A 10,000-nucleotide genomic window follows, 5' to 3' on the forward strand; every position below is an offset into this window, starting at 1 on the left:
ACACTGCAACAGGCCTACTGACCCATGCAGAGCAGGTCCATGTGCCCCCCCGGATTAGCCCAATAACCCACCCAGTCTGGTCACCTCCATTCAAGGATGGAGCACTGCACCACACCCAGGAGCACAAGCTAGTCAGGTCCAACTCACACCCACCCACACCCACTCATGTATTTATCTAACCTATTTTTGAATCTATTTTAAAAGCCTGAATAACTGTACTCGGGAGTTTGTTCCACTCAACCACAACTCTATTACCAAACCAGTGCTTTCCTATATCCTTCCTCAATCTGAATTTTTCCAACTTGAAACCATTGCTGGAAATTTTCAGCACGCTATTTACATCTCCTTTATTTATTCCTGTTTTCCATTTATACACCTCGATCATGTCCCCCCTAATTCTACGCCTTTCGAGAGAGTGCAGATTCAGGGCCTTCAGTCTATCCTCATAGGGAAGATTTCCGATACATGGGATCATCTTTCTCATCCTCCTCTGTACGTTTTCCAGAGCATTTATATCCATTCTGTAATACGGTGACCAGAACTGAGCAGCATAGTCTAAATGACGCCTAACCAAGGATATATAAAGTTGAAGAACAACCTGATATGAAGCCGAGAATTCTGTTAGCTTTATTGCGAACACTAATGCACTGTTGTCTTGGTTTTAAATTACTGCTAACCATAACTCTTAAATCCTTTTCGCAATCAGTAGTATTAAGATCATCATTATTTAGTTTATATGTGGCATGGTTATTTACCTGTCCAACATTTAGAACTTTGCATTTGTCAATATTAAACAGCATCTGCCACTTCTCCGATCATTGCATCAGTCCATTCAAATCATCCTGGAGTGCTCTAGTGTCCTCATTTGAATGAATTGTACGGCCTATTTTGGTGTCATCAGCAAATTTGCTTATGTCACTATTTATTCCCTCATCTATGTCGTTTATGTAAATTGTGAACAACAACGGGCCCAACACTGACCCCTGAGGAACACCGCTTGTGACGTGCCCCCGTTCTGATTTCTCCCCATTTATGCAAACTCTCTGCTTCCTATTTGTCAACCATGCCTCTACCGAGGAAAAAATTTCTCCTCCTATTCCGTGTGCCTTAAGTTTCCTCAATAGCCTCTGGTGTGGAACTTTATCGAAAGCCTTACTGAAGTCCATATACACAATATCATATTCATTACCATGATCTACCTCCTCAAACACCTTAGTGAAAAAAGTTAGTAAATTCGTAAGACAGGAACTCCCCTTTGTAAACCCGTGTTGAGATTCATTTATCAATCTGTGTCTGTCAAGATGGCTACGAATTGCTTCGGCAATTATTGATTCCATAAATTTTCCCACAATGGAGGTAAGGTTTATTGGTCTATAGTTCGAAGCCAAGGGCCTGTCACCTGCCTTGTAAATAGGTATTACATTTGCCATTTTACACTTATCAGGCACTATGCCAGTTTGTAGTGATATGTCAAAAAGATTAGCCAAAGGTATGCTAAGTTCCTCTTTACATTCCTTTAACACCCTTGCAAACAGTTCATCAGGGTCTGGGGATTTGTTAGGGTTTTAGTTTCTATATTTGTCTGAGGACCATGTCACTAGTTACCGCAATCGTACATAGTTTATTATCATCCTGTTCTACATAATCTATTATTTCAGGAATATCGCTAGTATTTTCCTGGGTGAAAACTGAGAGGAAGTAGGTGTTGAGAATTTCACACATATCTTTATCACTGTCAGTGATCTGACCAGAGTTACTCTTACGTGGGCCAGTCTTGTCCCTAATCTTACTTCTGTATACCTGAAAGAATCCTTTTGGGTTAGTCTTTGAATCCCTTGCGACCTTAGCCTCATAATCTCTTTTTGTTTTCTTATTCCTTTCTTTATTTTTCTCTTTAATTGAATATATTGATTCCTTAACTGCCCATCCCCTCTTTTGATACGCCTATATATGCCTCTCTTTGACCAATGAGATGTTTTGATCTATTGTTCATCCATTTGGGATCACGATCATTTCCCTACTTTGTTTAGATCAAAGGGGAAGCGCTAAACCCGGAATTATACAGCGCCCATTCAGGCTCTGGAGCACAGATCCAATTCCCTAAATCAAGAGCCCCTCACCAATATCAAGGAACCTTCCTTGAGGGGTTTGAGCAGCTAGAACTATGGTCTGAAAAACGTCATATTGGCAACCAAGATCACCTACCTGACCCATAGTCAGGTCATCCCAATTTAGCCTACCCAAGTAATTTTTCAGTCCCATGAAGTCGGCCAAGCGAAAGTCTGGGACATAGACTTGATTGCAGTTATCTGGGTAATTCCATGATATATTGAAATTAAGTGATTTGTGATCACTTTCCCCAAGCTCATCATTAACCTCAAGATTATTAATTAGTGAATCTTTGTTGGCAAGAACCAAGTCAAGCAGATTGTTTCCTCTAGTTGGTTCTGTCACAACCTGTTCTAAAAAGCAATCCTGAACCGTATCAAGAAAGTCACTAGACTCAATATTTCCTCTCATATTGTTCCAATCAATTTGTCTAAAGTTAAAATCTCCCATTATAACAACATTTTCATATCTAGATGCCTTATGAATTTCGTCCCATAACTGCTTACTGCCCTCCCTATCAAGGTTTGGGGGCCTATAAATCACACCCAAAATTAATTTGTCATGTCCCTCGAGAAACTGTAGCCAAACAAATTCTGTGTTCAATGTTTCTAATCTTATATCATGTTTAAGACAACAATTTAAATTTTCTCTGACATACATCGCCACCCCACCACCCTTCCTGTTGACCCTGTCAGTGTGGAATAGTTTATGACCCTGTATGTTGCATTCAGAAGGCATTTCTCTATCTTTCAGGTTGAACCAGGTCTCTGTTATACCAATAATATCTATATTACCTACAACTGCATGTAATCTTAGCTCATCTGTCTTATTTCTTAGACTCCTACTATTTGTATAGTAAACTTTAAGGGAACTAGTCACTCGTTACCCTCTACTATCCCTCTTTGTTTGTTGATCAATTGATTTGCCATTACTAGCAACTTTATTTTGAATATTGTCTTTTAAACATATCCCTGAGGTATCCCGGTAATAACTGCTGTTTTTAACCCTAATGCTGCAGCCTGATTGTTTCCCACAAACACCCATACCTCTATAATCTATCAGTTTAAATTCCTAGACAAGTCATCAATTACCCTCTCAATTGAATTGGCTAATGCAACCACTCCATCCCTGAGAGATGAACCCCATTCCTTGCATACATATCACGTTTGTCAAAGAATAGGTCCCAGTTATCAATGAATGGGATTGCAAGTTCCTTGCGGTACTTGTCTAGCCAGCAATTTATACCAGTGCCCTGAGCATCCATTCGTGCCATACTCTGAGCATGATGTTACACATTATGACTGGGATCCCTCACCAGTGCTACTTCATGGCTGGCCTGTGCTTATCAGCAGCTATCTCTGCCCTTCATTATATGTTTAGCACTAAGACAGATAATGGAAACTGTTCCATTACACCATATATCGCCATCAACCTGCTGACTATGTCACCAGCACCAGCTCCAGAGGGCCATCTCATGGCACTTTCTGTCTCTGTTACAAGATGCGGTCCATATATCTTGCCTGAATCGCCTACTGACCAAAATATTCTTACCTTGATTGTTGGGGACCTCTCTCTTTCTCTCTCTCTCTCTCTCTCTCTCTCTCTCTCTCTCTCTCTCTCTCTCTCTCTCTCTCTATCTCTCTATATCTCTCTCTCTCTTTCTCTCTCTCACTGAGGTTTGACAAGGTTAGATTAAAGATTTCCTCTCTCTCTCTCTCTCTCTCTCTCTCTCTCTCTCTCTCTCTCTCTCTCTCTCTCTCTCTCTCTCTCTCTCATACTCCTCTCTCTCTCTCTCTCTCTCTCTCTCTCTCTCTCTCTCTCTCTCTCTCTCTCTCTCTCTCTCTCTCTCTCTCTCTCTCTCTCTCTCTCTCTGTCTGTCTGTCTGTCTCTCTCTCTCTCTCTCTTTCTCTCTTTCATCTCCCTCCTCTCTTCCTTCCTTCTCATATAATTTCTTTCCCTTCTTTATTATATCCTTTTTTTGTCCACGTCAGCATTTTTCAACCACTCTCCCTCCTCTTCCTCTGTTTATCACTTCGTTTATTTTATACTTTTCATTCTATTTTTCTCTTTGTTTTTCGTCACTTTATACTTTCCCAACACCTTTATTTCCTCTACTTTTTTAGCTCCTCCATTCCCTTCACCCTTTCCCTTCCCTCCCTCATTTCTGCTTTCACCTGTCCTCTTCTACTACCATGTTCTTTATCACCTCACCTATCTTTTCGTTTACCCATTTCTGTTACAGTTTATATCTTATTTTACCAACTACATCACTTACTCCTATGTCCCTTTTACCTCTTCGTCATTTTACTCATCCCCCTAAACCCCATCACCTCCTTCGTTCTCATCAACCTCTCTGCTTTCATCCTTTCATCCCCTCCCCCAATTTTTCCCCTCTCCGTCCTCTTTGTCTGTGTTCCTATGATAGGCAAATATAGGCTTCGTTCCTACTTTCAATATCATATGGAATAAGATAGCAACTTACTACTGATGTATCTAGTTTAGAAAAGGTAGGGGGGGGGGAAGGGCTGTGGTTCCTGGATATATTGAGTCTCGTCACTGACGTGCAGTGAGGGACCTCCGCAGTTCTTAACTTCTTAGTTACCTTCTTAGTCCCACTCTGTCAGTGACAGATTACACATCTTGTCATTAGCGGGGCGGGGAGAAGGATGGAACGTAAGAAGGGAGGAGAGGGGAGGGGAGGCTAGGGGGGAGGGGATGTCATTAGAGAGTCGGACACGGTTTTAGAATCTGCTCCCATCGCTTCTACCAATATAATCGCTCAAAATCCAATTAATTTTGTAATCTCTGAAATGCTCGCCAAACACATTCTATCTAAGCACAAGAGAGCCGCCGCCACTTAACTCCGTCCAACAACCTGACCTGATCTACTGCACATATACTCTGTGCTTTCATTTATCTGCATTAGGTTGATAAAGCCCGTGGTCGGCGAAAGGTATCCTTAATAAGCGTCATAGTTACTGCATCAGAGTCTTTGACATACAACCTCACCCTTTTAAAGAGCAGACGGCCCAACCACTCGCTGAAATTTCTGTATTGGAACCTGCCCAGTGGCCTGTTGTACTTGTGGCCAGTAGTGCGCTATGAGAGGAGTCACAGTTACTGGAAGAAATTAACTCAAGAGGAACAGAGACTAACCATGACTAGAAAGGGACCCACTATAGCTGGAAAGGGACCCACCATAGCCGGAAAGGGGCCCAACAAAGTCGGAAAGGGGCCCAACAAAGCCGGAAAGGGACCCACTACAGCCGGAAAGGGACTCACCATAGCCAACTATCAGGAGGAAAGCAATCAGGGTAAGGCGCAGTTCCCCAGTGAATGTAGAGTATACTGGTAGCTGAGAAGAAAGAAGAGAGGGAAGGTGTATAAGGAGGAGAGAGGAAGAGAAGCAGGAAGGACAAAAGAAAGAAAAGACGAGAAATGAGGAAGAGAGGAAGTAAAGACGTGAAAGAGGTTGAGATAGGAAGAGGGAGAAGGAAGTTAATGAAGCTTATACGAGCAGAGGAAGACAGAAGGAGAAGGAAGAAGGGACAGAAAGTAGAATAGAAGCAGATAGAAGAAGACTACTTAGGTAAGACGGATAACAGAAGCCCTTACGGTCTTTACCAAGGTTACCTGTTAAGAAGGATTACATTAGAACCAAGTTCATGCCGCTGCTGTTTAGACAATGATGTCTAGAATAATACAGCAGTGTTCTCAACCGGTACCATACCACCGAACCCATTCATATTTAGCATGGGCTTCAGGAAATCGAACAGGAGCAAGAAATTACAAGCCCTCCGCTCTACCAACGATGCCTGTCGCCTACACAAAGGTTATTAAGACCACACGAAACCTGTACACTACTCGTCAACGATACTTTAATCTCTAAATTATAGAATGAAGTCAAATAACTGTCAGGGGAAAAACTCCCTGTTGCGAAAAACACCAAAATGAAAAAAAAGGAAGATAAAAATATTATAAAAGTTGGGTAAAAAGTAGCAAAATTCAGATTCAAAATATTTAATATATTTAAAGGGAAACAAAAACAAATGGTGTAGACAGGCTGAACATGCAGCTGGTGTTGGGTCACCAAGACGGGATCGTACCATGGAGAAGCACGAAGATGTTTCTTCACACTGTGGTGATGGTTCAGGAGAGGGTTTTCGATGGTGATGAAACTAAAGGAATGGCTAGTGTCTAAAACATCTATTCAAGAGATGTCAGTACAACACAGCAATATATGCTGAGTCTCCAAGAGAGATGAGGGAGGGGGGGGGGAAGCAGTTGTCTTTCTTCTTGTTAGAGACAACTGTGAAACAATCTGAGTCACTTGTCTGTTTCCGTCTCCAAGTGTCTTGTGCGGCTGATTAAACAACAGCTGAGCTGATTAAAAAATAGAGGTTAACAGATGATCAAACATTACTCGTCGATGGTGAAATGAAAATAAACAAGTCATTATTAATAACGAAGTCGTTACTAGTAACCGCAAAACACTCATAATTTTCAGACCAATATAAAGTATGACATAACATTAAGGAACAAGTTATCCTTTCTAGATTACTTTACGTCATTGGGAGAGAAGTTGAGAGGGAAGCTCCTCCCTACCTTGCTATACACAGACACCAGGTGAAGGGTGACACCATAACCAGTACCAGAGGGTCAAGCAGACCCCAGCAACGACTAACAAGCCCAGCAGCTGGAACTTCCTGTGTTCAATCTGGACATGAAACCTGCAGGCTACCTGGAGGGCATTCCGGGGATCAACGCCCCCTCGGCCCGGTGCACGACCAGGCCTCCCGGTGGATCAGGGCCTGATCAACGAGACTGTTACTGCTGGTCGCACGCAATCCAACGTATCAATCACAGCCCGGTTGATCCGGCATCGTCTTTAGGTATCTGTCCAGCTCCCTCTTGAAGACAACCAGGGGTCTTCCCGTAATGCCCCTTATTGCTGGTGGGAGACAGTTGAACAGTTTTGGGCCCCGGACACTCATTGCATTTTCTTTTAGTGTACCAGTGACGCCCCTACTTTTCACTGGGGGTATGTTGCATCGCCTGCCAAGTCTTTTGCTTTCGTATGGAGTGATTGTTGTGTGCATATTAGGGACCAGTCCCTCCAGAATTTCCAGGTGTAGATTATTATATACCTCTCTCGCCTGCGCTCTAGTGAGTACAAGTCAAGTGCTTCCAGGCGCTCCCAATAGTTAAGGTGTTTGATGGAACTTATACGTGTAGTAAAGGTTCTCTGTATATTCTCTAGTTCTGCAATTTCACCTGCCTTGAATGGGGATGTTAATGTACAGCAGTATTCCAGCTTAGAGAGAAAAAGTGATTTAAAAAGGATCATCATTGGCTTAGCATCTCTTGTCTTGAATGTTCTCATTATCCATCCTATCAGTTTCCTAGCAGATGTGATAGTGGCATTGTTGTGATCCTTGAAGGTGAGGTCTTCGGACATTATCACACCCAGGTCCTTCACATTACTTTTCCTCTCTATTTTGTGATTGGAGTTTGTAGTATACTCAGTCCTAGTTAATATTTCCTCCAGGTTTCCACAACGGAGTAGTTGAAATTTGTCTTCATTGAACATCATATTGTTCTCTGTTGCCCATTGGAAAACTTGATTTATATCCTTTTGGAGGTTAACAGTGTCCTCAATGGATGACACTCTCATACAGATCCTAGTATCGTCTGAAAAAGATGATACAGCGCTGTGGTTTACATCTCTGTCTGTCTGATGTGAGAATAAGGAACAGGATAGGTGCGACTACTGTGCCTTGTGGGACAGAGCTCTTCACTATGGCAGCATCTGATTTAACTTTGTTTACCACTACTCTTTGTGTGCGATTGGTTAGAAAGTTGAAGATCCATCTGCCTATTTTGCCAGTTATCTTTTTAGCACGCATTTTGTGTGCTATTACACCATGGTCGCACTTGTCAAAGGCTTTTGCAAAGTCTGTGTATACTACATCCGCATTCTGTTTGTTTTCCAGTGCATCTAGGACCATATCATAGTGGTCTAGTAGTTGCGAAAGGCAGGAGCGACCTGCTCTGAAACCATGTTGCCCTGGGTTGTGCAATTTTTGGGAGTCCAGGTGGTTTGTTATCCTGCTTCCTAGAACTCTTTCAAAGATTTTTATGATGGTCTATAGTACTGCTTTGCTGCCACGTTTATGGAGTGGGGCTATATCTGTTGTTTTTAGTGACTGTGGAATCTCGCCTGTGTCTAAGCTCCTTCTCCATAGCATACTTAGGGCCAGTGAGAGGGGTTTCTTGCAGTTTATAATGAATACCGAGTTCCACGAGTCTGGGCCTGGGGCTGAATGCACACGCATGTCGTCGATGGCTTTCTCAAAGTCTAGTGGAGTTAGAGTTATGTCATAAATCTGGCCTACATTGGCAGGGTTTTGAGGCTCATTCACGAAAAAATTGTTTGGATTGTCTATCTTTAAACTGGTTAGTGGCTCGTTGAACACTGAGTCATACTGCGATTTCAGTATCTCGCTCATTTCTTTATTGTCGTCTGTGCAGGATCCGTCTTGTCTGAGCAGGGGTCCCTATACTAGAAGTGGTTTTTGACTTGTTTTTGGCATATGAAAAGAAATATTTCGAATTTCTTTCAATTTCATTAATCGCTTTTAGCTCCTCTTGTCTCTCTTGGATCCTGTACGAGTCCTTTAACTTCAGCTCAATATTTTCCACTTCCCTGGTTAGCACTTCCTTCCGTGTATCAGATAATCTGGCATTCTTGAGGAGCTCAATGATTCTTCGTCTTCTCCTGTAGACGGAGCGTCTCTCTCTCCAGTTTACTTCTTCTTTTCTTTTGTCTTATAGGACTTCAGCTACCAGGAGGGTGATCTTTTCGAGGCATTGGTTAGGGTCCATGTAATTTAAGATATCCTCCCAGTATGTTTCATTTAGGGCATAGTTTACCTGATTCCAGATGATGTTCTTATTGTTGAAGTTGAATTTAGTAAAGGTACCCTCATATCTGTATGCATTTTGCCGATCAGGACTCCTGTGCATGCAAGTCTGGACTTCAATTAGATTGTTATCAGAATTTGTTTATTTTCATATTGTTATATTCCTTACCAGGTCCTCATTATTTGTGAAAATAAGGTCCAGTGTGTTCTCCAGTTTTGTTGACTCCAGTAACTGCTGACTTAGGGTGTGTTTGATGCAGAAATTCAGTAGCTCCTGTGTGTGTGACCTTTCATCTGAGCTACCTCCAGGGATTATTTCAGCTACAATATTATTTCAGCTACTTCCATTTTGTGTGTCTGAGATTGTAGTCACCAAGCAGCAAGATGTTTGGGGATGGGGCTGGAAAGTTATCCAGGCAGGAGTCAATTTTTAATAGTTGTTCTTTGAACTGTTGGGAAGTTGCATCCGGTGGCTTATATACAAGTACAATGACTAAGTTTTGGTTCTCGATTTTTGTCAGAACTTTAACTACATCATTTGTGGTGTTCAGTATCTCTGTGCAAATGAGCTACTCTTTGACATACAGGCCAACCTCCCCTGCCTTGTTGCCTGTTCTTTCTGTCGCATCTGAAAAGGTTGTATCCAGGCATCCATATTTCACTGTCAGAGTAATCTTTTGCCTGGGTCTCTGTGAAGGCTGCAAACAGTGCATTTGACTCCCCTAGAAGTCCACTAATGAAAGGTATTTTGTTGTTGGTGGATGGCTTAAGGCCCTGTATATAAGCAATATAATTGAGGTTGTGCTGCATGTTTGTTGGGGGGATTTTGTTGTTGGTATCAGTAGCTGTGAGCCCGGAGGTGCCACTGGCTGTGCCTCCAGTCCAACAAGGCTCCAAGGTGGTGGACTATTTTGGTTATCTCTTTCCATTTTCTTTCTTCGTTTCCTATCACTAAAAAATCACTTGGG

Source organism: Cherax quadricarinatus, chromosome 6, assembly GCF_038502225.1.
Source record: "Cherax quadricarinatus isolate ZL_2023a chromosome 6, ASM3850222v1, whole genome shotgun sequence".
In the NCBI taxonomy this organism is placed as follows: domain Eukaryota; kingdom Metazoa; phylum Arthropoda; class Malacostraca; order Decapoda; family Parastacidae; genus Cherax; species Cherax quadricarinatus.